The sequence below is a fragment of the Macaca nemestrina genome, chromosome 11, assembly GCF_043159975.1.
Source record: "Macaca nemestrina isolate mMacNem1 chromosome 11, mMacNem.hap1, whole genome shotgun sequence".
Taxonomy (NCBI): domain Eukaryota; kingdom Metazoa; phylum Chordata; class Mammalia; order Primates; family Cercopithecidae; genus Macaca; species Macaca nemestrina.
Window position 1 is genome coordinate 45,418,881 of NC_092135.1, and position 27,177 is coordinate 45,446,057.

At 40.7% G+C, this 27,177-nt stretch overlaps 1 long non-coding RNA gene across 1 annotated transcript; it reads right to left on the reverse strand.

Annotated features, from left to right (window-relative positions):
• Positions 1-26,100, reverse strand: LOC105492703 (uncharacterized). The gene is made up of 3 exons (XR_011609545.1): positions 26,023-26,100; positions 6,596-6,732; positions 1-289 (listed from the first exon to the last, which is right to left on the reverse strand). It is a non-coding gene; the product is annotated as an uncharacterized lncRNA (long non-coding RNA).
• Between the last annotated feature and the right edge of the window lie 1,077 nt (positions 26,101-27,177).

Sequence of the window (27,177 nt, forward strand, 5' to 3'; positions counted from 1 at the left end):
GATAAGTGTAGAGTAAAAGACTCCAAAGAGAATAATTACATAGGTTCACCTCAGAGAATATTACTCTTCTCAATTAGACCTAGTTGGCAGTGTCTGATCGGGAGGCTGAGCAGAAAACATTCTCCATTAAGTACCATGCTCTGAGATTTCCCGGGTCACGGCAGCAGAAAGGAGAAGCTTACTTTCTCCATGGTTGTCCGTACAAAGGAGGGTGCAGTCTGTAGCAATGGTGTGTCCAGCTTTAGAAACAATTATCTTACCCAAATGGCTTTCCCACCAAGAATTGAGCCTGTTTAAGTAAATAAACAGTGAAAAGCTTGTGTAAGTAAATAAACAATAAAAACTCTACTTAATGGCTACTCAATAGAATAATTTAGACTAAAATGTCTATCTATACAGTTCTTTTACGAAAAGGTAAAATCACAAGCTCATCCCACCTTGCTTTCTGAATTCCATCCTGTTGGGGCTGGGGTGGCAGGCATATTTATGCCCAGAGAGTAAACTGGGGTATGGGATGTAGGGAGAGTCAGGCAGCTGAGAGCAGTAGAAGTCTTGATTTTCTGATGCCCAGCTTGTTCATGCTTTTTTACTTTGCCACTTGAAGTGTGAGCAATTTATTCCTGGGTAGGTGGGATATATGAGAGTGCCTTAGGGTTGTTCTCCCTGCCTGAAACTTCCTCCCAGCCCTTCTCCCTCTTAGTAACTCCCGAGGCAGCCTGGACACTATCAAGCAATCCTACCACTCTTCCAGCATTTATGAGCCCCACCCCTAGGGCAGATGATGGGGAGCAGGCATGGGAGGGAAGCTAAGAACTTACTGGGCAGAAGCAGTTAGAGAAACCGGGAATCAAAGGAGAAAAATGAACTGTGCCCAGAAACAGTGCCTAGAGTGAAAAAACAAACCTGCATCACTCCAAGGGATTGGTATGGGATTAAGAATTGAATTGAAATCAGAGATGGAGGGGGAGCTCAGTGGAGAACCATACAAGGCAGAAAAGAGAAACAAATGGGAACCAACGGGCAGGTGAAGCTGGGAGGCCATGGCCAGTACCCATAACCAACTGCACAGGTGAAGCCTCATCTAGTTGGCGTTAGCTGCAGCTCTCAGTGAAGAGTTTTGTGGAGAGGTAGCACAGGGCACTGGAGTAAGAGATTGTGTTAAGTTAAAAGCACAGTAAGTGAGGGAATATTTTTCCCACTGCATCCTGTTTTCTCTGACACTTGAAGTGAGGGTGTGCTCTTGCTCACCTCTGTGTTCCTGACACCTAAACAAACAATGCCTGCTACAAAGTGTATGCTTCAAAAGTGGATATTATTGTGTGTTGTTCAGCATGCCAAATGCAAGAATTGTCTTCTGATAAGACAACCCTGAGAGGTGATTAGGAGTTTCCACTTGACCATTTCACCTGCATTCAGGTAAAGCAGTTCTCTTTTCTCTGGGCAGCTCTAGCTATAGAACAATGTTTCATACATTGCACATCCCCGTAACGTGCACATTTGAGCCTTAGCTCTGCCCTCTAGAGTCACTCAAAATAATTCTCACACTATCCCTTTTCCACATGAAAGTGCTACCCCAAGGATAACGGCTTGCAGAATGCCCCTAGTGATGTCCTCTGAAGTTGACATAATCCTGTATCCTTTCTTCAAGAGACTGATAGGGAATAGTGTAAGCTTGGAAACCCATGATGAAGCTTTACTTTCCCACACCCTTCCTTAATCCCAACCTTTACCAGACCCAATGTTCCCACCATGTTGTCTCTTAGGGCCTTCTTGCCAAGTAAATTTCTTCCAATAGTAGCACCAATAACATTTACCCCCGCAAAAAAAACCTTCCCTGTACACCTCCTCCAACTACCGTGGGTCCCACTATCTTATCTAACATCACCCTACACTTCTCTTTTGTGATATACTTCACAATTACAACTTAATCAATTGTGGAATGAGTTATTTGGCATCTGTATCTCCTGCTGGAAGGTAAGCTTCATGTCTGTCTTACTCATCTTAACGCTTAGCTCAATTTATTAAGCACTTAAAATTTTTTTATTGAATTGAAGTTTCTTGATTTTTTTTTTTTACAAGAGATCAGCATCGAGTTCATAGTTCTATGACTTTGAATAAATGATACTGTCCCTGAGGCAGTTTATCAAATGCTCGGCTTTTAGAAGATGGAAAGGTCAAGCAGATGTCTGGATAATGGAATTTGAACACGACATTGCCCTGTATGGACTCTGTTTCAGTTACCACATCATCACTTGCATTTTGCACCTGACCAAGTAACACAGTATGCTCTCACCCAGTAACACCAGTCACTTCTGTCTTCTCTCCTTTTATGTTCAGTAATGTCCTCCCCCGTGCATTCACGCTTCAATTACATGGATGGCCATAAATAGCTGAGGCTTTTGCCCATGCTCATCACTTCTATTTCATCAGTTTGTTTCCTTTGAACAAGACAAACCTTTGCATGTTGTTCTAAATGCTAGCCCACAAGGTCCCAGTGTTTTCTATGACAGTGGATTTTAACTCCCACTGTTAAAACTCCAGGTTAGCTTTATTTCTTACTTATAATCTGTATACAACCTGAGATCATAAATATAGTTCTCAAACATCTTCCCTGTTATTTTCTTCAGTAAATTACTGGGCACCGCCCGCATCACTGTTCTTTCTGTGCCATACCAACTGTCTCTCATCACATCTACTTTATAGGCCTTTTTTTCTCCTCCCCCTCAAATTTCAGTTTGAAGCTTTCTTAATTAGGTTGGTGAGTCTCTTGCTTTCTTTCCTTTTTCTTTACTCTTCCCAGTGTTTTCGGTGCACACGTTGCCTCTTGTCATTTTGCTTTCACGAGCCACGTTTGAGAAAACTCAAACTTTGACTATCTCTGGAGCTAGAGAGTTCCTTTTTCAAGTTTTCTTTTCTCTTTCAAAATTATGATTATTAACTTAGAAGGAGAATTGAAACTGGCATCTGTGTCCAGAAGTTCTTGAGATTTCTAACCCAAAATTTTTTGTTATTATTGTTGTTGTTGTTGTTGTTGTTTTGTTGTTGTTGTTGAGATGGAGTTGCACTCTTGTTGCCCAGGCTGGAGTGCAGCGGCATGATCTCGGCTCACTCCAACCTCCACCTCCCAGGTTCAAGCGATTCTCCTGCCTCAGCCTCCCTAGTAGCTAGGACTACAGGCACCCACCACCACGCCCGGCTAATTTTTGTAGTTTTAGTAGAGACGGGGTTTCACCATGTCAGCCAGGCTGGTCTTGAATTCCTGATCTTAGATGATCCATCCACCTTGGCCTCCCAAATTGCTGGGATTACAGGCGTGAGCCACCGTGCCTGGCCTCCTAACCCCAATTTTTATAGGTAAGGGAGAATCTTTTGGATGGAAAAGTACAAGAAGGATTACTGGTAGATCCTACCAGCAGAGAGAGAGTGGGTTTCTAGAGTCTCTCAGGCTCTGTCCTATGTGTACTATATATGTCCTATAGACATATATCCTAGATACCTGTGAAGGAAGAATGATAATAAAAAAATGCTAGATACTTATTGAAGACCCACCATGTACCAAACAATTTTAAATACTTCCACTTATTAATTTATTCAATGCAAGTGATTGAAAATGATGCAGTTGTCTGTTAACCATTTTAGGCCATCCATGTAGGATGTCCCATATCTCTTTTGGACCAGTAATGGGAGTGCAAAAACCTGCTACTTATCATCATTCCTCTCCATTATTCTGTGAAGCATAGCACACTAGTCCTTAGAGAGGAAATCCAGCTTCCCCCACAGTGGTAAATTAGCTCCTCCTCAGAACTCTAGGGATATAGAGTTTCATTTCCTTCATCTTTCTTCTCCATGTCATGTTCTTCTAATCATCAATACCTTGCCTGCTTTTAATTCCCTCTTATATCCTCCAATATTTTTTCCTTATTCTGTCTTTCTTGGATCAGACTTCCTGCTCATACGGAAGGGTTTTTTCAGCCCTTTAAGACGCCAGGTTCCAGAGCAGCTTTCTTCATGTCCTTTGATCTTACACTCAAGCAGGAGATCACCCATAGTACAGGAATGTCCATCCCCAAAACCCACAAAGTGAAAAGATTTGACATAATTTCTCATGCCCAAGGATGAAGATCTCATTCTTTTAGTTTGATCCTGAGGGATAAGCTAATAAGCATTAAGACACAGCTAGAAGGCAAGAAGGCAGGCAGGCAGGCAAGGAGGAAGAGGGGAGGGGAGAAAAAACACTGAAGATATAAAAATTTCATTTCTTTGTTTTTTTTCTTTTTTTGGAAACAAGGTCTTGCTCTGTCACCAAGCCTGAAGTACAGTAGTGTTATCATGGCTCATTTCAACCTCAACCTCCTGTGCTCAAGTGATCCTCCAACCTCAGCCTCCCATGTAACTGGGATCATTGGCATACACCACAGTGACCAGATAATTTTTTTCATTTTAAAATTTGTTGTAGAGATGGGGTCTCACTATGTTACCCAGGCTGGTCTCAAACTCCTGGGCTCAAGTTATCTTCCTGCCTCAGCCTCCCAAAGTATTGGGATTACAGGTGTAAACCACCACACCCAGCCTAAAAATCATATTTCTTCTATTTCTACAAGACAAATGTGTAAACTTGGTTCACCACCCCCAAAAATCAATTCTTCAGATCCATGCACACTTCACTGCCACTTTCTCAGACTACTCCAGTTATTTAACTGTTACTGATTACTTCCTTTAAGATTTGCAATAATAGGACACATCTACAGATGGCGGTGTTCTGGAAGCTCTATTGATTCTTCCTGCCATTCCCATCCTTAAGGGTAGCTAGAAGAAGGAAGGAAGAGCCCACTTCTGTGCTTCTGGGAGGGGAAATAGCAGGTGGCATGGGGACTCCTGCTCCTATACTACCTAGGTAATTCTCCATTGTCCTTTTCATGGTGGAGGAGGGCTATGTTCAATAACCAATTCATTCAACAAACATTTGTTACTACCCTACTCCATGCTAGACTGTACCTAGGCACTGGATATATGAATGAGTATCACAGGCAAGTAAAGTCACTGGCAAATAGGCCTTGAGTCTAAAGAATTTAGCTGAAGAATAATACTATAAATATGCAATTTTTTTAAACTTTGAAGAACCTATTATAGAGCCTAAAACATTGCAGCTCCTCAATGAGTATTTGTTGAGTGAATGAATGAATGAATTTCTACTGTAAATATTGGGGAATGGCTTTCTTCAGCCTCTGGGCAAATACTGCCTACTTGATAACAATAGTGACGTTACTCTGTGAGGGCTAAGTTGACTCACACTGATGTGTTTCTACATGCGTGTTGTGTTTGCAAGTCTTCATCTCTGTCAGTGAAACATCTTTTCAAAGCACATTAACATTTTCCTATTTCAACTTGTACCACACTGACATAGTTCAGGCCCTGATCTATACTCTATCCATATGTGATTATGTCATTTCCTGTTCAATATCCTCATTAGTCTGTCCTGCATCCTACCATCACCATCACACCAGCACCATAACATTAAGGGTAGAGTCCAAAGTTTAGCAAGATTTAAAGGATCTATTGTGAGGGGGCTGCCGAGTATCCCTCAAATCTCATTTCTTGCCTCCTCACAATCATACTATACTTCTTATCAATTATTAGTTCTTAGAGACAATTAAAAATGCTCTCATTTCTTTGTGTCTTCGCACAGGCTGTTTCCTTTTTTTCCTGGATAACACCCACTGGTCTTTGAGGATTCAACTCAGGCGTCCTCCCACTCAGGAAGCTTTTCTAGAAAAACCCAGACTGACTTGGATGCCTCTTCTAAGGCTCCCAAAGCATTCTGCCGCTGAAATTGTCAGCTTTTAAAAATATGTATCTCACCAATTACACCAGCTGCTCGAGGGCGGGAACTGTACCTTAATCTCTATTGTACCTCTAATATCCATCCCAGGGTCTGGAACTGTGTATGTGTGTGTTTGTGTATGTGTGTGTATGTGTAGCCACACACATGTATAGAATAGAGAAAGACAAAGAAAACAAAAAGCACCTGGCTCTGGAATCTTTGCCTCTCAGAGGTAGCTGGCAAGCAGACAGGAAATGGCCAATGTTGACTGAGTTCTCTCTCTCTATAAAGACTGGAAATAAGCCAAAGGAACAGAATATTCTAGCACTTAGAGGAACATTGCAGTCTAAGAAAGAAAAAAAAAAAAAATCCGGCATTTTAAAAAGGCATAATCCTTTGGAGAGTCACAGAGATAGAGAGGTACAAATTAACAGCTTGCAAATTGCATTATTATTATTATGTTACTGGGATTTTAGGAGATACACGGTGATGCAATCTTTTGGCGTTATTTCTATGTTTGGGGAATATGGATCTGTAGGAAATAGAGACTATCAGTGGAGTCCACCTGCACCATTATTAAGAGATGAGTATTTCAGAGCCTCTGGCACCCTCTGGCTACATCCTTTCTTCTCACCTAGCAGGTTGGTCTGGGGCAATAGGTCACCTGTAACCAGAGCTCCTGCCCTGGTCACCCCATAGTCAAGTGCTGCTTCACTGATGAAGTGCCACCATCATCCTGATCCCCTGACCCTCTCTGTGCATAAGGCAACTTACATGTTCAGGCTCTCTCCTCATGTATCCTGCTCTCTGAAGGGAAAGGGGACATTCATTGAACACTTTCCATGTGACGTTCTCATCCAACTTGCAGTTTCAGAAAAATGTGGCCATTTTATAATGGTCAAATGTAGACTCTGGAAGATGAATAAACTGCCCATGATCACAAGGTTAGTAAATGGTAAAGCCAGATTCAAACCTCAGGCAGCTTAATTCTAAGGACTGAGTTCCTTCTGTTACAATGATCTAGTCATGGTCAGGTAGACTTAAAGTGTCTCTTTCCCCAGTTAAAAATCTATACTTCAACTAGGACCTTTGGTTCCTTACCCCAAAAATGTGCCCACCAAGGCCACACCAGGTATCACAGCAAAACTGGCAGATGGGAGGATACTGGCCATGAGAGTCTTACAGCTCCCCCTCAGATTACATCTGTCTGGGTACCATGGACTCTTGAGAATTGTTCTAACAATCACTGTACCAAGGTATTTTTTTTTAATTCCTCAGCATGTACAATCTAAGGCAAAATTATATGGAAATTCATAGTGAGGTAAAATAAAACACCTCATCTATCCACAAAACTGCCTTTGTATTTATAATTTCATCAGGAAAGGCAAACTTATAGAAAGATAATGACACCATTTATTCTCAAAAGCAGGTTTATACCTGTGACTACATATGAGTTAAGGTTAGTTTAAACACTATAATCTCTTTTCATGCATTTTTAAAATTTTAATTTGTGTTTGAAATATTTAGATGGCTTCTTTGTCCCCATGAATAAATAATCCTATATACGCTTTTTTGGCCCACTTAGCAGAGAATGACTGATCTATATTTTAATCCTTTCTCATAGAATCACTGAAATCACAGCTTTCCTAGGCTCTCAGGAGAGAAAATGTGGGCTCTGCTTTTTGCATTCGCTTTTTCTCTTCTCTCCTGACTCTGGACCTAGGAAGCAATAAAGGAGTGATCCTTCTGGAAGGGGAAGGGAACTTGGCACTGTGGAAGCTCCAGAAGGATCCAGAAGGATGATGTCATGTACTAGAAGGGCTGCTTCTGGGTCTCCTGTCTGCAATAGTCAGTTGCCACAAGGGGATTATCTTGGAGCATCCAAAGAAATATTGTATCACCTGTTTCCCCTAGGACTAGGGTCTAAACTGTTGTAAAATGCTTCCAGGATGTGTCTGTAGGAACCGTGCTGAGGGCTTGGGTGGTTCATTACGATGGAGGCCTCAGAATGGACATAAAACAACAGTGAGATATGGAGAGAGGTATTAATTTGAGGCCCAACATTAGCAATAGAATTGTTGAGAAAAGCAGTCAGAGTTCAGTGTTGGAGCCAGGTTTATTCTTGCACGTGATTAGCTTAGTTAACCCACATCAGATGCCCCGAAGCCCGCCCCCGCCACTGTCACCACCTCATCTGAAACACAGAGTTTTGAGAATTAACAGCAATGAAAAAAATTACCTCATGAATATATTAAAGGGATTTTCCTTTTTTTCTAAGATTCTCTAAGTGCTGTGATAAAATAAATCTAATGGCAATTTCTGAGGCATTAACTGTACATTCAGGGAACCTGGATATATCAGAAGTATTCATGGTCATAGGCCTTATGATATTCACCATTTTCACTTTTTGGATTGAGATTCTAGAGTCTTGCACACAAGAAGTGATTTGGGGGGTGGAAGGTACATTGCTGGCACTGGGGTATATTAGCCCATTTTCACACGACTGATAAAGACATACCCGAGACTGGGTAGTTTATAAAGAAAAAGAGGTTTAAGGGACTCATAGCTCCACATGGCTGAGGAGGCCTCACAGTCATGGCGGAAGGTGAAAGGCACTTGTTACATGGCAGTGACAACAGAGAATGAGAGAGCCAAGCGAAAAGGGAAACCCCTTATAAAATATTCAAATCTCGTAAGACTGATTCACTTCCTTAAGAACAGTATGGAGGAAATCGCCCCCATGATTCAATTATCTCCACTGGTCCCTCCCACAACATGTGGGAATTATGGGAGCTGCAATTCAAGATGAGATAACCAATTCTCCACTAAATACTTTTTATAAAAAAAAAAAAAAAAAAAAAACTCTATTAAAGCACTTAGGTCTAATGATATTAAAGAACACTTTAAGAAAACAATACATGAGTAGAATAAGATACAAAGAAATACACTAGAATAGATTATCACTTTTCACACTAATACTTGTCTGTTAAATAGAAAGCAACAAAAATTTATATAGAGATATATAAGTGGCTTTAGTAAAGACCTGCAACCAAGAAAAAAAAACAAAGTTAGACAAGGTCTTGAGAGAATGTGTTCCACATAAGTGGGAATTATAACTACAATTAACAATATGCTTGATAACACTGGTCTCAGGCTAATAATAGCTGGTATGTAAATAAAATAAATGTTATGGAAGCACACTGGCTTTGATAAAAATATATTTCATCTGTTATTTCTCTTTATTTTCACAAAAAAATCTCTCATGTGATATGCTAGGCAAAATACTATCTTTCTCAATTTTACAAATAAGAGTTATGAGGGGCTGGAGGAAAAATTCAGAATGCATAATATTGTTACAGTAAAAATGCTTGCAGGATATCACACAGACGGTTATTACAGGAGCTGGGACAAGATTCCAGGGCTCCTAATTCACATTCCCTGCTCCTTCCACCAGCCCAGTCCAGCTGCTCACACTTCTGTAGCTCAGCACCATCACAGGGCCCTGGGGACACATCAGCGAGATGAGACTGAATCATGTTAAAGTAATGTTTGTGTGTATAGACACTTGCATGCTAAAATTGGATTTGACATGAAGCAGGGAGGGAATAATTGAAAGATGGATTATAGAATCACGATTTTAAAAAATTCCTACAGGCCAGGACATGGACCAAGTTGAAAACACACTCCCTCTTAAAAGGGGTTCACCCATCTTTGGATAGTGCAGATATTCCAGCTAGTAATCCATAGTCATTCTTTCACATATGCTTTTCTTCAAAAAATAGGTATTAAGTGGTTATTCTGTGACAGGTAGGTATTTGTGCTAGGTCCTAGAATTACAGTGGTGCATCAGTGAGTTATTGCTTCATAATGAGCCATTTTAAAACTCGGGGACTTAAAACAATAAGCATTTATTACTGATCCCAAGTCCACAGGTCATCTGGGTCAGTCTCTGATCTGAGCCAGGCTCACTCACTCATGCGTGATCAGCTGGCATTTGAATGGGAACCTAATTCACACGTCTGGCAGTTGGCTGACTGTTGGCTAGAGCAATAGGATGATTAGACCATATACCTTTTGTTCTCCAACAAACAGTTGCAGGGGACCAGGGGAGCAGGTGGAAGCATGCAATGCTTCTTAAGGTCTAGTATCAGAAGTTGCACACTGTCATTTCCACTAAATTCTTTAGTTGAAGCAAAGACAATTCAAGCTCAGAAATAAAAGATAATAGAATCTGCATCTTCACAGAGAAAGCTGAAAAATTACATTGTAGAGCATGAGTGCAGGAAGCCATGAACAACTGGGGCCATTTTTGTAATCAATCTACTGCAAATGATAAATCAGGCAAGCATTGACCCTACTTTATCAGAACACAAGAACTCTGTTGCTGCAACTTCCACCTGTGAATTCTGCTTCATAGAAACAAAACCTAATTGCTTTCCACATGACCAGTTCTTCAAATGCTTGAAGTCATCTCTCATATTTCATGTGAGTTTTCCTTTAAGAATAATTATGTCAAGTTCCTTCCAACATTTATGATGCAATGTGTAAGATGGGACTGTGCTGTAATGAGAATGTTTATCTCATATAGGTTCTGAAAACAAAGAGGGAGAATTATGGCAAGGATATGTTGCGACTTGTTTCATCTTAGAATTATGCTCTCAAAGTAACACATAGCTGCCTGGCAGAACAGCTCTGGCACATACACATGCATGATTGTGCATTTTAAAATGAAAACTATTAATGTCAAATATGGGATGAAATAGAATAAATTGGAAATTCATTCAAATTGGAAATAAATTCAAAATGTATAATTGGAATGGAAATTAATTTTTTAATAACATGGAGATGAAGTAACATCAAAAAAGAAGAGATTTTTTATAGGCACAAAAGCAAGGGAGGAGTATATGATATTAATCTAAGTTATGTTCTGTCCACAAGATTTAGGGAAAATGACTAAAACGTAAGAGGTTTGAGGTCATTCAAATAAAGAGTTGAACATTAGAATCAGAGTAAGTAAGAGTAGGAAAAAATAGGTTTAATGTGGGAGAAAATTGGTCAAATTTCTGTGAAGATTGTATCACCTATTAGCAGGAATAGTCAGAGATAATGGCATATAGTTTTTATCAACCAGGGGAAATTAATACCACCGTATTTTAAGTAATAGACAGCGATGAAACATTGAGTTTCCAGCATGACCAGAAAATCAATCACAAAATTCTCAAGTAGGAAGCCCTATGAGCCCCTTGAAATAAAAACCAGTCAAAAAGATACATGTCACAAATATAGGTGATATTAAATTTGCTTCTCCAATATCCATGGCATTATTTGGAGGAAAATTCATCCCTAAAGCCAGATTGACTATCAGATTTAGTGTGGAAATACTTGAAGGATTTGAGTGTCTGCTCCTTGGAAGGGAGTGAACAGTAGCCTATAAGGGGGTTTTGGTTTACAAGGAACTTTCTCTGAAAATGTTTTTGACTATAGAAAAAACTCTATCACCCAATTTGATCATCCAATTTATTCATTAACTTTGGCTCTGCCTGACTAATACAGATGTTTCCTAAACTGAATTCAACTTAAAAAGACAGAGAAATGCTACCACTGCTACCTCATCTTCAAAGACAATTCCAGAAAAAAAATGTTCAAGGCATTTTAAATAAAGTAGCATTAGAATAAGTGGGTGGCCTTCTCTAGGAATTACTTTGAAGGAAGTTTTGGATACAGCCCGGGCTGCTTTTTATCCAGCAGACACTGGAAGGCATGCCAGCCAGCATTCTGATTTAAAAATTTAGATTAAAGGTCAGGAAACCAGCACCCTTAGGCCAAATCCACTTCTCAGCCTGTTTTTATGGATGAAGTTTGGAACACAGCCCTGCCCATTTGTTTATGTGTTGTCGATGGCAGCTGTTGCCTACAACGGCAGAGTTGAGTAGCTGAGATAGAGACCATACAGCCTGCAGAGCCTAAATATATGTATTATCTGCTATTTTTCAGAAACAGTTTGCCCACTCCTGATTTAGACTATCACCAGTGTATGTATTTATTAAAATCATTTCTTTTATTTTGTAATTAAGCTCTGCATTGTTAATATTTGGGTTGATTGGTTGGGTTATTTATCTGTCACATTTCAGTTTGTTTATTTTAAAACCACCTCATTAAAAAATAAAGCAGAGATACAGAAAACTACACAAACACAAGTATAGCATAATGAATTATTACAAAATAAAAACTCTTATACCATTACCCAGGTCAAGAAACAGACATTGCCAGCCACCCTAATGTCCTTCCACATGTCTCATCCCAATCAGAGAAACCTCCCTCTCTCTAAGTGCATAACCAATATCTTAACTTTTATGATAATTGTTTTCTTACATTTTTATAGGTTTATCATCCAAGCATACATCTCTGAACACTAATTTTATCTTGCTCATTTAAAAAAATGAGGCTGGGCATGGTGGTTCACACCTCTAATCCCAGCAGAGGCAGACAGATCACTTGAGGTCAGGAGTTCGAGACCAGCCTAGCCAATATGGTGACACCTTGTCTCTACTAAAAATACAAAAATTAGCCACTTGGTGGTGCGTGCTTGTTATCCCAGCTCCTTGGGAGGCTGAGACAGAAGAATCACTTGAACTCGGGAAGCGGAGGGTGCAGTGAGCCAGGATCGCACCACTGCACTCCAGCCTAGGTGACAGAGGGAGACTCCATCTCAAAAAAAAAAAAATATTTTAAGTCACTTTAATCTACACTTCCCCTCCTTCACCACCACCCCCATTCTCTTTTCCTTAAAATTTGTCTGTTGAAGACTCCAAGTTACTGGAGCCAAAGAATTTCCCACAGTCTGGATCTTTCTAATGGTGCAGTTCATCATGTTCCTCTGTCCTGGGTATTTTCTGGAAATCGAAAGCTGGATGCAGAGGCCTGATCAGATTGCTTTGGTTTTCGAAAAACGAATGTTTATGAACAAACTTCAGAAAGCAAATGGAGTCAAACAGGCCACTTTAATAAACACATGAAAAAAATCATGACAACCAAGAAAAAGGTAGGACTAGGCAGTGTCATAAGTGCTCCCCCTTTCATCTGGTCCTCACAATACATTTTAGGGTGAATGTGTAGCTGTTTAGGACCCTATTTTACAAATGAGAAAAGGTGGGCTCTAGAGAGCAATGGGCTTGTTCGATATTCTTCAGCCAGGATGAGCAGACAGGCCTTCTGCCTTTCAGGCACCTGCATCCATTCCACCACTCCACAGTCTTCTTGTGTGTCTGTTCCCAGTCTGGCAGTTTGCTCAACTTCTTAAATGCAATACACATTAATTTGGCACCTACAAGGTGCTGGGTTCTGTGCCAGGCACTGAGGGTACAGATAGACATGGTCCCTAAACTCACGTCATAAAATGGTCTACCGGAAATGAATTATAACTTTATTATTCAGATAATTAATTAATTACCATGTGTTACATGCAATAAGATAAAAACATACAGGTTTTTAGAGTGGGTAATATGGCCAGTAACTCAAATGGTTAGGGAAAAGTGCTCTTTAAATTAAAAGGATGATATAAGAGGCAGAGAGGCTGGGAGGAGGAAGGAGTAGAAATGGAAGCAGAGTAGGCAGGGCCTTGACTTCTGGGCAGAATGATCACATTTGTGAAGTCCCTGAAATGATAAGGAGCTCTCAAAGCCCTGGAAGAGATGGTATAACGCAGCATCTGAAGGTAGACTCTGCAGCTAGGCTGGCTGGCTTGGAATCCTGATTCTGCCCCCCAACTAGCTGCCTGACCTTTAAGCAGGTTATTTTATCTGTGTGCAGTTGCCTCGGTGCAAAGGAGGAACGAGAAACATTAACAGCAGTCTTGGTTCCTTGGGGCTGTGCTAACAAAATACCTCTAACTGGGTGGCTTATAAACAATAAAACTTTGTTTCTTGCAGTTCTGGTGTCTGGGAGGCCCAAGAGCAAGGCAGATTCAAAGTCTGGTGAGGGTCTGCTTTCTGGCTCTCAGGCAGTTCCTTCTCTCCATGTCCTCACACAGTGGAAGGGGCTAGCTAGCTCCCTGGGATCTCTTTTATAAGGACACTAATCTCAATCATGAGGGCTCCATCCTCATGACCTAATCACCTCCCAAATGCCCACCTTCTAATACTATCACATTGGTGATTAGGTTTCAACATATTTGGGGGGAACAAAAACTTTCAGATCATAGCAACAACCCTATAGAATTATTATAGGAGTTAAAGGAGTTAATTAATATAAACTACTCGAGCAGGGCCTGGCAAATATTCAGCAGTTTATATGTATTTGCTGAATCAAAGAAGATGAATATACTGGGCAAAAGGAGAAGTTGGCGGTGCTTACACTGTCATGTTTGAACTTTATCCTAGGAATAGTAGTAGACCTTGAAGGTGTTACACAGAGGGTGACAGGATCAAAGGGGTTGGAAAAACAAATGTCTGAAATAGCAACAACAGCAAAGAGAGCACAAGGCGCTTGATCATCTGACAACCCTAATGTTTTGATCTGCTACAAACTTCTGAGAAAAAGAGCCACCATCAACTACATAAACAAACGACTGGATTAAAAGTGAATGTATCCATATAAGCATCATCTCTTTCTCCACAACTAAAGAATGGTCAATTATGAATTCGACATTCAGAGAAAGATTATTTAGATGTTGGAAAAGCATGATAATCGAAATGTGATATTTCTGTGCTTGCAAAATAGTTATCTATCCATGTTCTCCAAACTCGGACTGGATCATAACCTCCTTTCAGGACACGGATTAAGTCTTACACGTCTTTGCATTCCCTGCCTTGCATCTTTGCTCAGAGTAGGCACTCAGGAAATTCTTGTTGCAGTGGGTCGAACAATTCTGTGACATTTGATCTCAGAACGGTCTCCATTCATGCTGCTCTGAGCCAGGAGAATAGCCTACACAATGCCCAGCTGTGATCAAGCTGGAGGCCTTGGTTATTAACTCATGAATGATTGCACCAAATAACATGAATTTCCAACAAGAGCTGCTGGAAAATCTGGGGAGTTTCCAGGCTTGTAATACATTGTCACTACCTCACTACCATCTTATCTGGCAGCCTTAAAGAACCAGCCTTCCATTTGGTTGTGCTCTGGTATCTAGCGCAACTGCAAAATGGTGAGCAAGTTTTTGATAAACCCAATACCTTCAATACCTTCTAACAGTGTTGTTTTGGTCACTCACTTGGTCTCAGCCATCTTAATGCCATTAGGAGGCGAGACCTACCACCTACAGCTTGTTATCTGGTGACCTCCCAAACAGCCATCACAAGAAACCATGGAGATGACTTCTCTCACGGGCCTCAAATACAGGAGCATTTCCTCTCCCTGACTAATGTAGGACCAGAATCCTTCTTCTTAGGGTCAGATTCAACCTCCACCATCACTACCTGGGTGACCTTTGCCTCGGGCCTTACCTCTTTCTGCCTTGACTTCATCATCTCTAAAGCAGTGCTCATAACAAGACCTAGCTCATAGGGCTGTGAAGGACAGAACAATATGAATTGCTTTGCCCAGTACCAAACACACAGGTAAGAATTCGATCAACTTAAGCTGCAAATACCTTCCCAGAATCTTTAAAGCAATGAAATCCAGCCCCAGTTTTATACCTTCCCGAATTCTGAAAACAAACAGTGTTAATTCACTTTAATTTTAAAAGTGCCACACAGCACTTTTAAGAGGAGTGGGAGGGTGCTGTTAAGTCAAAAGATCTGGTGTTTGCAATTCCAAAAAGAGGTCAGGAATCATAGCCTAGGAGTGGACTATTTTGATCTGGTCTCACTGCCCCAACTAGATACTGCAGAAATTGTCCTGCACCTCCTGGGTCACAGCAAACCTTGAAAGGGACCCATGGAAAAAGGGGCCTCTCTCAAGATACACAGCAAGGATATTACAGGAGATAGAATTCCAGAAAAGGACATGGAAGCTCTGGGACACACTTTGCTCAGCAAAATCCCAAACTTAGTTTACTTGTTTTCCATTGTAAATTTAATGTACCTCTCAAAGAGAGATAAACCTAACAAGTACATGCCCTAGTGGTGTAGTTCTTTTTCTCTTTCTTTCTCTGTCCCTCCCTCCCTCCCTCCCTCCCTCCCTCCCTCCCTCCCTCCCTCCCTTCCTTCCTTCCCTCCCTCCTTCCTTTCTCTCTCTCTCTCTCTCTCTCTCTCTCTCTCTCTCTCTCTCTCTCTCACTCTGTCTCTCTCTGTGTGTGTGTGTGTGTGTGTGTGTGTGTGTGTGTGTGTGTGTATGGCTGATCTCTTTATCAGTTCAGATTTAAGAACATGAGATGAATTCTTACTGTGTACTTTAAATGAATGGCAATACATTCAGCTTTCTGAATCATGGGCAGCAGACAAGCCCTGTAAAATCTATCACACGAGAGCATTTACTTGCATTCAGTCTTTAATAAATTAAATATCCCTGTTTCTTATTCATAAAGGCACAAATGTGGCCACTGACATATGGAACAATTATTGCCTCTCGATTACAGATACATTTTCACTTCTGACAAGGCTAAGATCTTTTTAGCCTAGAAACCCAGACTGTTTTATTCTTAATATTTTCTAGAAAAGAAAATTCTTTCATTAAAGTCTGCACAGATTTATTCTTAGTGATAAAGTATCCTCATCTGCTGCATCAACCACCGGTGATTATTAGCATGGAGATATTGTTTTAAATCTAAACACACATAGTCACCAGCCATCCTTTCTGGATTGCGTAGAAATCAAATAAGGGATGAGCTAAGTGTAGAGGAGAAATTGGACACAAACCTGTCTTCCTTTGCCCCCACCCATTTTCCAATTTCCTGGAAATGCAAATATTGACCTTGAGAATTTCAAAGGTCTCTCACAATGTTGTACCTTTTTACACCAACAAATCAGTGTGGGCAAGCTCATAAAACTCTTGTCAGTATTTACTCAAAAGAGTTGAAAGTAAACAAATGCAGTTATAGGTTGAAATAAGATTAGTGAAAGGGAAGGCTAACTGTTGTTATAATCAAGTACTGCTAAGCACAAACTGATCCCTTTTCTAGATAATTAATAGATGATAAAAAGATAGATAGATAGATAGATAGATAGATAGATAGATAGATAGATAGATAGGTAGATAGATCAACAGAGAATCATTACTATTACTTAGCCAATGTGGGACATTGAGCCTGAAGATTCCTTTTCTATTCAAGGAAATAGATTGTCTTAGTCAGGTCTTCAGTAAGGTAAGGGCATCACTGTCCAGCCATCACTACAGGGCCCAGAACAACCCTGAATCCAATGGGAACCTGGAATTGAAGGGATTGGTGAGCGTATTAGGTAGAAGTTATGAGCCCCACAAAGGAAAATGTGTTCCCAACATTCAAATCACTGCCTTTTCTGGGCTGCTCACTGTCAGAATGTGAGGAGTCAGCTGCTGGACACAGCCACCCTTTTACACATCTCCAAAGGCCCCATACTCATTGTAGTTTATATGTGCAGTGCGCAGCCTACACAGCAGGATACAACAGCCCTGGTCAGCAGTTCTGTCCTCTGTCCAGGTAACACAGGGACCAGGGTGAAGCTCTACAAATAGATAAGGCACTCCATAAAAACACAGCCTTTTTAGCAAGAAAAGGAGCTAATTGGTCCAGTAAACACTCACCAAGCACGTTCATAGCCTGTTTAAGAGCTGAGACAAGAACTTGCTATGCAGGACTCTGAACACTTTGATGACTAATCTTCATATTGTCCAAATAAGGTAAGAACTGAAGGACAATTCCCTGAAATTATCACCAGGCTCCCAGTCCCTTGTTCTAATTCTGATCTTAACGATCTGTGTGATTGAAGGCAAATCACTCAAAGTACACATTGCAAATCTCTCAATCATATCCCATTTATACCTACCTTGCTTAGATGAGGAAGTAAACATGCCAAGTTTTGAATGTTAAAAGTGCTAAACATATATTCACTATTATTGTAATTACAATGTTATCACAATGGGGCAGTGTTAGAGAGAACATGGAATTCTAATCACTCACTTCCAGGTCAATTTATTTAACTGTTCTTTGACTCAGTTTCCCCTTTCCATAAAATGAGCATTAAAAAACTACTCTAATTATCTCATTCAATCATCTGTGTACCTAATTCATGATACATTGCAGGTTCTTAGCAAAGGTGAAATTCCTTCTCTTCCTTTTGCCAGTAGTGTTCCAAGGAGGACTTCTATTTTATAAGGGTGATAATTCACTCCCCAGGAATCCTGTTCCAGGGAGCCCAGAGAAATCCCCTACAAAGAACTGGGTCCAGCTGCATGGAAAGGAATTTCACAGAATCTGGCTCTTCCTCCACAGATTCCTTAGTTGTGTTTTCTATCCCAGACATATTTAACACAAGCAGCTCAAGGGAATTGAATAATATCTCTGGCCTGATCTGAGACACGAAGCCATCTGGAGAGCATAACTTCTAATACTTATTCCTGGTTGCATCACATCGAACCACAAAACCCATCCACGCTCAGGGTCTCTCCATCACTTTCCTCTCTCCATGGATTTAAATGCACAGGCCTACAATGACCTTTGAAACTTTAGCAAGAGCAATCTATTCTCCCTTTAGTCTCCTCTAGGCTGTTTCCCTAAAGAGGGAACAGTAATATGGAGAAGGCAACTTAGAAATAAAGCCAAACTATCCAAAGTAAGTAATTTCTGCATTGTTCTTCAATGTGTTGCACGTGTTTTCCTGGGAGCAAATTTATCTTCTTAATTGGGTTTTATTTAGGCAACTAGTGAAATTAATTTCCATTCCCTCAGCACTTTTCATTTGACAGCAGTGGGGCAGCCTGAGATTAAATGTTCACTATGAATAAGCTACAGAAGGAATTGTTTGTGTGGCAAATCGGTAACAGCACTTCTTTGATACAGACCTAAGGATCTCAAAGGTCTAGCTCAGAAATTGCATGCAGTGGTCTGCTGAACAACCAACCATCTATTAAAATCTGCCTTCCTCCCTGCATATTTGGTCTGAATTCTTATCCTGGTACCATTCCCAAACTTTCTATCCCCATTGGGCCAAAGTTACTCCAGAAATCCTTCCACATGAGATGCAATCATTATACTGCTCTCTGCCACCTTGGCCCAAGCCAAACAGAACTGGCTGCCTCAAATGCCTGGAGGTGGTTTATTGTTGCTAACACATGTTTAAAGCATAAAGAACGACTGAGTATCCTACCATCCTGAGGTCTGGCTTTATTTGGTGGGCTGACTCTGCCTGTGACCAGGAAAACAGCTGAGTAGCAGGGTGGTAAGAGTACATAAGCAACCAGACTCTTAGACAAAGGCAGTTAGAAAATACATTCAAAAAATATTCACATCAAATTGTGGTCTCTTTAATTGTGACAAAAGGAATACAAACAAATCATCGGCACACAATTAGCTCTCTATCCATGGAACAGAATTTCTCAAAATTTCCACGTGTGACCCACCCTAAGACTGCTACGTATGCCCAGACACTAGTAGGAAAATAGCCTGAGATGCAAAGAAGGTGCCACTTCTTTGGTTATCTTTGCTCATTGTCCCTGTTGTTCTCAGACCCTGGTTTTGGTAAACCTTCTTTGCCCTGGTAGTTGACGAAGGGCCAGATTCATAGTTGGTCAGTGGTTTGAAACTAATTGGTCAAAACATCAGGGTGTTTTCCTAAAGCAGGAGGAAATAAACAGCCCTAACTGTAATAGCATTTATCAGGAGATTTTTTTCCATAAGCACATAATACAAACAGGTAGAGCTCTCTGTTTGTTATGTTATGTTATCAACATAACAAATTCATCAGTATAATTATTGCCAATGAATTTGATCCAAGGTGACTTAAGTGATTTCATCTGGAGAGTAAATATTGGGAACAGAAGTATTAGGATGGTAGTACAAAGGGTGGTTAAGACATGGGTGATGTGGTCCAACCTGGATTCAAATTGCAGTTCTACTATTTACCAGCTGTGTGACCCCAAGCTAGTAATTTAAACTTGAAGCTTCAGTTTCCCCGTATTATGTGCTTAGTTAAGTGTAACACATAGTAAGAACTTAATAAAAATAAGCAATAATAAAGCCTCAAATACTAGAATGTTACGGAACTGTTTTAGTCTCAGTTTTAACTAAGCCCAAAATGGTTGCAATTATTTCCAAATTTCAATGTTAGAAACCAGACAACCTGAGCAGAATTTATAAAGCAGATGTTCTAAAACTCTTTCATGACCCTTGTCTCCTCACCCACTCAAGAGTATAAAAAAATAATTTGAGACAACTAGTAGAATTAGAATTAAAGACTGGAGTGGAATGTTTTTTTGGAAATGTCTACCCTCATTTCAGTACTAATGAGAGAGACTTCAAGATCACTCAGTGAGCTTGTTCTGGGTCTCCTGGATGTCAAGCAACACAGTAAATGGAAAGTGGGCCATACCTGAAAAATATAAAGGACCAGACATAACTGAAGAGTCCTGTGAAAGAAGAGGAGAGAATTGTCACTGGGAAGTAATTGCATTCCACAAAAAGAAAATCTCAGATGTGGGCCACATGAAAGAGATGGCAGTAAGGTGGGGAGAGAGGCCTTATAGTTCTTTTCCAGGAAAGACAAGGTAGGCAGAACTCTAAGATGCCCTTCCAGATTCCCACCCCATCCCATACATCTCCAAATGATTCTCTCCCCTTGTACACTAACCCCCTTTGGAGCTCTGGGCAGTGGCTCATGCCTGTAATCCTAGCACTTTGGGAGGCCGGAGTGAGCAGATCACCTGAGGTCAGGAGTCTGAGACCAGCCTGGCCAATATGGTGAAACCCTGTCTCTACTACAAATACAAAAATTAGCCTAGTGTGGTGGCACTTGCCTGTAATCCTAGCTACTCAAGAGGCTGAGACAGGAGAATTGTTTGAACCCGGGAGGTGGAGATTGCAGTGAGCCGAGATTGCACCACTGCACTCCTGCCTGGACAACAGAGAGAGACTCCATCTCAAAAAAAAAAAAAAAAAAGCAAACAAACAAACAACAACAACAACAAAAAAAAACCATTGGATGAGACCTGTAAGAATGATAGGATAACACTTTCATTATTAGGCTATTAATCAATTGGCTTTGAGTTGATCAAAGGAGAGATTTCCTGAGTGGGCTTCACCTAATTAGGTGAGACTTTAAAAGAAGACAGTGTTAGAGAGACGTGCTAGCCCAGAAGATGTAGCCTCCATGAGTTCTGGAGCTGCAAAGAAATACATGTTGCCAACACCCTTGTAAACTTGGAAGATGACCCCAAGCCTCAGATGAGATCACAGCCCTGGCCAACATGTGGATTTCAGCCTAGTGAGACCCCGAGCAGAGGACCCAGTTATGCTGTGCCTCAACTTCTGACCTATAGAAACTGTGAAATAGTTTCCGTAGGTCAGAAGATCCATGAAGAGGTGGATCTTTCATGAATGGCTTGGTGCCATCCTCCCCATAATGAGTAAGTTTTTGCTCCAGTAATTCCTGAAATAGCTGGTTGTTAAAAAGAAGCTTGTACCTCCCCACTCTCTCTTGCTTCCTCTCCTCTACATGTGATCTCTGCACACACCAGCTCCCTTTGCCTTCCCTTCCACCATGAATGGAAGCAGCCTGAAGCCCTCGCCAGCAGCAGATGCTGGTCCCATGCTTCCTGCACGGCCTGCAGAACAACCTCTTTTCTTATAAATCACTCAACCTCAGATATTCCTCTGTGGCAACACAAATGGACTAAGACACCTCATTTGTGATAGAACACAACAGATGAAAGATCCTCAGTAGTTGGTTGCTGAAGGAAGAGTGCCAAAATCTCACAAGTGCTCACAGGAGAATCAGGTTCAGCCTTCTGCCTGGCCCACGATGCTCCAGTGCCTGCTCACAATGGCACCAGACATGCAGACCTTCTCTGTTCCCCTACCTTCCTCCCATACTCACCCCCAACTTGAACCCACCATTGTGGGAATCAGGGTCAGAAACTGTAATCATTAAGGTAGGGGGAAGGGTAGAAATGCAACACCAAGAGATGTAGAAGAGTCCTCTCAGCTCCCCAACCCCTTTTCACTGCCAGCTTCCTACCTGCATGGGCCTAATATTTTGAAGGAGGAACTTTGAGTGAGGCTCCTAGTCATTACCTAAACTGACCCTAAGTAAACTGAGTAAATACAAGGATCTGAGTCTAGCTTTGTTCTTTCTAGTTAAAGTAGCTAGAGAACATTTTATCTCTGAAAATAAGAAGATACATTCCAGGCCTAGTCAAGATTTTATCTAAGGGTAAGGGAAAAAATGACTGAGTTTACAAAGAAATACTGAGAAGAAAGAGTTGCTTTACAGTAGCACCAGCCTAGTCTGTTGTTTGAACGTAAGAGTTACTGAGATATTAGTTATAATTAAATACATCAAGAGAAATCTTCTTCTCTGTTTCTTGATAGGAACCATCCAGGTAGAAGAATGAAGTCAGAAAATCAAGTTCACATTAGCTGAAGAGAGCCTTGAAATTGACCTAGTGTCGTGACTGACAATACAGATGAGGCCATGAACAGAAATTCTGCTACTGGGTTGTGATGAATTCTGCTCTAACGGGGATCTCAGATATTTAGTTCCTTCTTAAGGGGAAGGGAAAAGGGAAGATGATTGGGAGACTCAACATGCTTTTAAAGACAAGTCTAAAATGATGGCGACAGCTCCCTGTTGCCTCACAGAAGTGGAAAGGATTTCTTGCACACTAAGAATAAAAAAATTTTCCAGGGTAACTCATTTTTTATTCAGTGCAGGTACAATTGAGAACAGTCCCTCAGAAGATGTGTGATTTACCTAAAAGTCATGGTTTTCACTCCTAAAAAGACCACTTGCTGTCTAATAGAGTATTTTCAATATAAATCTTCTTCCTGAAATACAAGTATGCATGAGTGATAAGTATATACAGGCACACACTCACAGGCACACCTCCTTTTTAACAGGTGTCCATGTTTTGTTAACGTATGAGAAAGCAGCAAAACTGCGTTTGTATTTTCACTCCTACAGAGAAAATAGCAGAAGAGAAAATGTTGGGCCATAGAGAGAACAGGGAGTCTCAAGCAATAAGCAAAATGATGGTGAGACAATTGGGTTAAGAAGAAGGGCCTGGGATGGGTCCAGAAAAGGTGCAGAGAGAGGCAGATACATAAAACACACCAAGCCAGAAGCAAGAGTGAGGACCCTAGCATCCCTTCAACTTATGTAGCTTACTGCTGGCGAGGACTAGACATGGAGGGTCAGGCTCTGATGGGAAGGTCCACATCACCACATTTGGTCCTCATCATAAAGGAGGCAGCTGCTCAGGGGGTGTCCTCCTGAGCAGTTTCATCCCTCCTTCTGAAAGAGTTGAAGCTGACCATTGCATACTTAAGCAGTGAGTTATGCACAGACTTATTCAAAGTCTGTGTCTGTGTCTGTGACCTTACTTCCTCCCACCTACATTTGCTGCCTGGAATGCCTCTGTGACACTCTTTCTTCTCTTTATTGAAATCTCAGGCTACCTTTAAAACCCAACTCAACACCTACCACTCCATAAAGTCCACAAGTACATCCCTCATCTCTAAATTCCTATGAAATTTAGAAGGAAAGAAGGGAATTGACATGCTGAGATCATCTGCTTTATACAAAGGACAAGTTTGGATGGTTTCCATTCTTTTCCAGTTCTCTCTCACTGTATAACAAGCTATCCCCGAAGCATAGTGGTTTGAAGCAGCCATTTTACTGTGGTCATGAATTCTGTGTCAGGGATTTGGAAACGGCAAAGCAGGGACAATTCTCGTTGAACTTGCTATAGACTTTGAGTGAGATAACTATCATGAGTGGAAGTGATTCAAGTCACTAAGGACTAGAATTGCTCAGTTTGGAGGATCCACAGTGAAGATGTCTTCTTCACTAACAAATCTGTGCCCAAGCTGGAATAGCTAAAGAACAGCTCAACCGAGGCTCAACCAGAATGTCCACATGTGGCCACACCAGCATGGTCTCGGGATAGTCAGGCTTCTCATAGGGTAGCTCAGAGTTTCAAGAATAAAAGCTCTGTCTGGCCGTTTATGACCTAGCCTTGGAGCACACAGAGTATTTCTGCCATACTCTTTTGCTCCAAGCAGACACAATCTGTTCAGTTTCAAGGAGAAGGCACATAGACCCCACCTCTCAATGAAAGAAGTGACATAGAATTTGCAGTTGTGTTTTAAACCCACCACAGATAAAAATCACACATTTAATTCTCACAGAAATGTGTAGACAGTATAAGTCTTTCTCCTTTATAGATGAGGAAAATCAAGACTCCAAGAGGCTAAACAAGTTGATTATTAGTCTCGTGCCTAGAGAAAGGAGTCCAAGTTTGTCTGATTTCAACACCACCAGTCTTCGTGCAGACATTCTGCCACCCTTGAGTCCTTATCACATTGAGACTTCTGTAATCCTAAACTCATTAATAGCACAGATTGTATCTTTTGTTTCTTGCTACATACATATGACCTAAAAACCTAAAACAATTATGAAAATTCTCAATATTAGCCAACAGGTTTCCACTCCCTTTCTCCTGCTACAAGCATTGCACCTTTCATCTTGCTGTCCCTCCTTACACTGCATAGGTAAACGGACTTGACTGACACCAAGGCTGCTCCCTCTCCAGAGAAAGAAAATATAGCAGAAAGTCAAGTATACAAAAACAGAAGTTGCTTTTTGTTTCCTGGAGGAAAAAAATGTAAAAAGCACCATTTATTAATTCAACAAATATTTATAGAGCACCTACTATGTGGCCAACAGTTTTAAGCAACAGAGAAAAGGGATTGACTAAAGTTGCTGCCCTAACTGACTGATATTCTAGGAGCTGACATGGGCTAATGAATAGATTAAAATATAATATAATGTCAGGTAATGATAAGCGCTATAAAGAAAGTAACTGGGCATTGTTTTAGACAGGGTTTCAGAGAATAAAATTTGAAAACTTGACAAAGAAAAATGAGGTTAGACAGTCAATGAAGGGCCTCGTGTAGGATCTCATAGGCCACAGTAAAGATTTTGAATTACATGCTGAGTGTGATGGGTTGACACATACAAGTTTTAAAGCAATAGGAAGTAACATGATCTAATTTACATTTTTTAAAAGGTAGTTTGTGGTACTTTTTAAACAATCAACTATAGAGGAGCAAGGAAGATTAAAGATGGTCTCAAATTTTTTGATACTTCTCTCACTGAGGAATGGGATTTATTTTTCCTTCCCTTAAATCCAGGCAGACTCTGTGATTGTTTTGACCAACAGAATATAATGAAAGTGGTGCTTTTACAGTTTTTCAGGCTTATACTTTAAGAAACTGGCAGCTTGCACTTCTAGTGTCTTGGAACACTCATACATGTAACCTAGCCACCATGTTGTCAGGAAGCCCTGGTAGCCACAAGAAAAGGCCCTATAGAGAACCAAGACTTCCAGATGACAGTTCTAGCTAAGCTCATATCCAAGAGCCAGCACCAACTTGCCAGTCATATGAGTGGACCATCTTGGAAGTGGATCCTGTAGCCTCAGTTAAGCTGCCCTACGTGACAGTGCAAGGAGTAGAAACAAGACTGCTTCCTGAGCTCTTCTGAATTCCTGATCCACAGAACTGTGAGCATAAGTTTGGTGAATTTTGTTATGCAATCATCAATAACCCGAACAAAAGACAAGAGAGGAAGCAGGAAGAGCAATGAGGAGGCTATTGCGGTAATCTAGGTGAGTGATAATGGGGTTTAGGGTGCTATCAGTATAAAGAGTAAAAATTGTTAAGATTCAGAATGTATTTTCACCTTGAAGGAATTGGTGACTATATACGGTTGCCTAACATCTTGTGTGGAAAGAAAAGGTATCTAAAATTCATGGTAAAAATTAAAGTATTAAGTGTTTTATTAAGTGTTAGGCACTGTGCTAAAAGTCTTTTATATGCTTTACCTGATTTAAATGTCATGACACCCTATGAGGTAAGTACTATTGTTAACCATGATTTATATATGAGGAAACAGAGGCACAGGGAGTTAAGTAAGTTTTCTATGTTTCTTATTTGGTGAATAGTTGTTCCTGCTAACTTGAATACAGGCAATCAAGCTATAGAATCCATGTCCTTACCAATCCTAACCACTGTGTTATACAACTGCACTAGATTCTCGGTTATTCCAGAAACTAACTACATGACTTACAGTAAGTTTCTTGACCTTCCTGGGGCTCAGTTTTATAAGCTGTAAGCCGAGGAGCCTGGAGAAGACCAGCTTTAAGGTCTCTGCAAACTGCAACATCCTGTGATTCTAAATGCCAGAATTCTTAGAATTTGACCTGTTTGTTTCTGGAATTCAGGATGGATAACCTCAAGTGTAGTCACAAGAAATAAGAGACAGAAAGTTTATTACAGACCTTAGAGACATTCCAGGCCTGTGCAATATATGAAAGATAAGGCACTTTAAAACTATCCCCTGCGGGACAAGAGCATGCACCCGTAGTCAGCTGCAGCTTGTCTCCCCGCCTTCTCTTCTTCTGGCTCTGTGGCCCAGGGTGACCAGCAAGACCTCCCAGAAGTTTAGTCCCAAGGTTCATATAATGCTGACTACAAAACTGCAAATTCATTCTGGGGCCCCAAATTGGACAAGTTCATCATGGATATTACATAGAGAAAGAAGCAATTCTGGGTTTTTTCCCTAGGTCTACCAGTCTATGACACTCCTCATATCACCTCAAGCATGTTACCAAAAATCAAAGTATTTTTTCAATTCAGAATGCATGCTGGGCTTAGTTCTGAGTTCCAAATGCTTCTGTTTATCTCAAATTATTTCAAACTTTCAAGATTTCTTCTCAAGAAAATTATGATTGCAGCTAGAAAAGCACTTTAATCTTGTTAGTGAAGGGTGGCATGTATACTCAAGGAACTTGAAGAGTCATTTTTTATCAACATGATATGATTATTGTTCCTAAAAAGTAAAACCAAAGATCTAAGTTTTTGAGCACTTATTATGACTGAGTCTGGTGTTTTGTGTACATTCTTTCCTGTTTAATATTATCATCCCATTTTCAGATGAAGAAACTGACATTTAGAAGCAGGAACGGGCAGAACTGAGATTTGGGTTCAGGAAGTCAAGCACGCAGAGCACAGGCTCTTAACCTTACACCATACTGCTCCTCTCCTGTTTCTTGAAACACAAAGTTAGATTGATCTCTCCTATATATGTTGCATGTTAATATAGTATAAGAATGAAGCTCTCTCAATGCCAAGATTACAAGCAAAGGCCCCCAACAACCTGAAAGTCAAATTTTCTGCGCATATAAGGTGCTAGGGTCTGTTTTAGTCAATTTTGTGCTTCTTA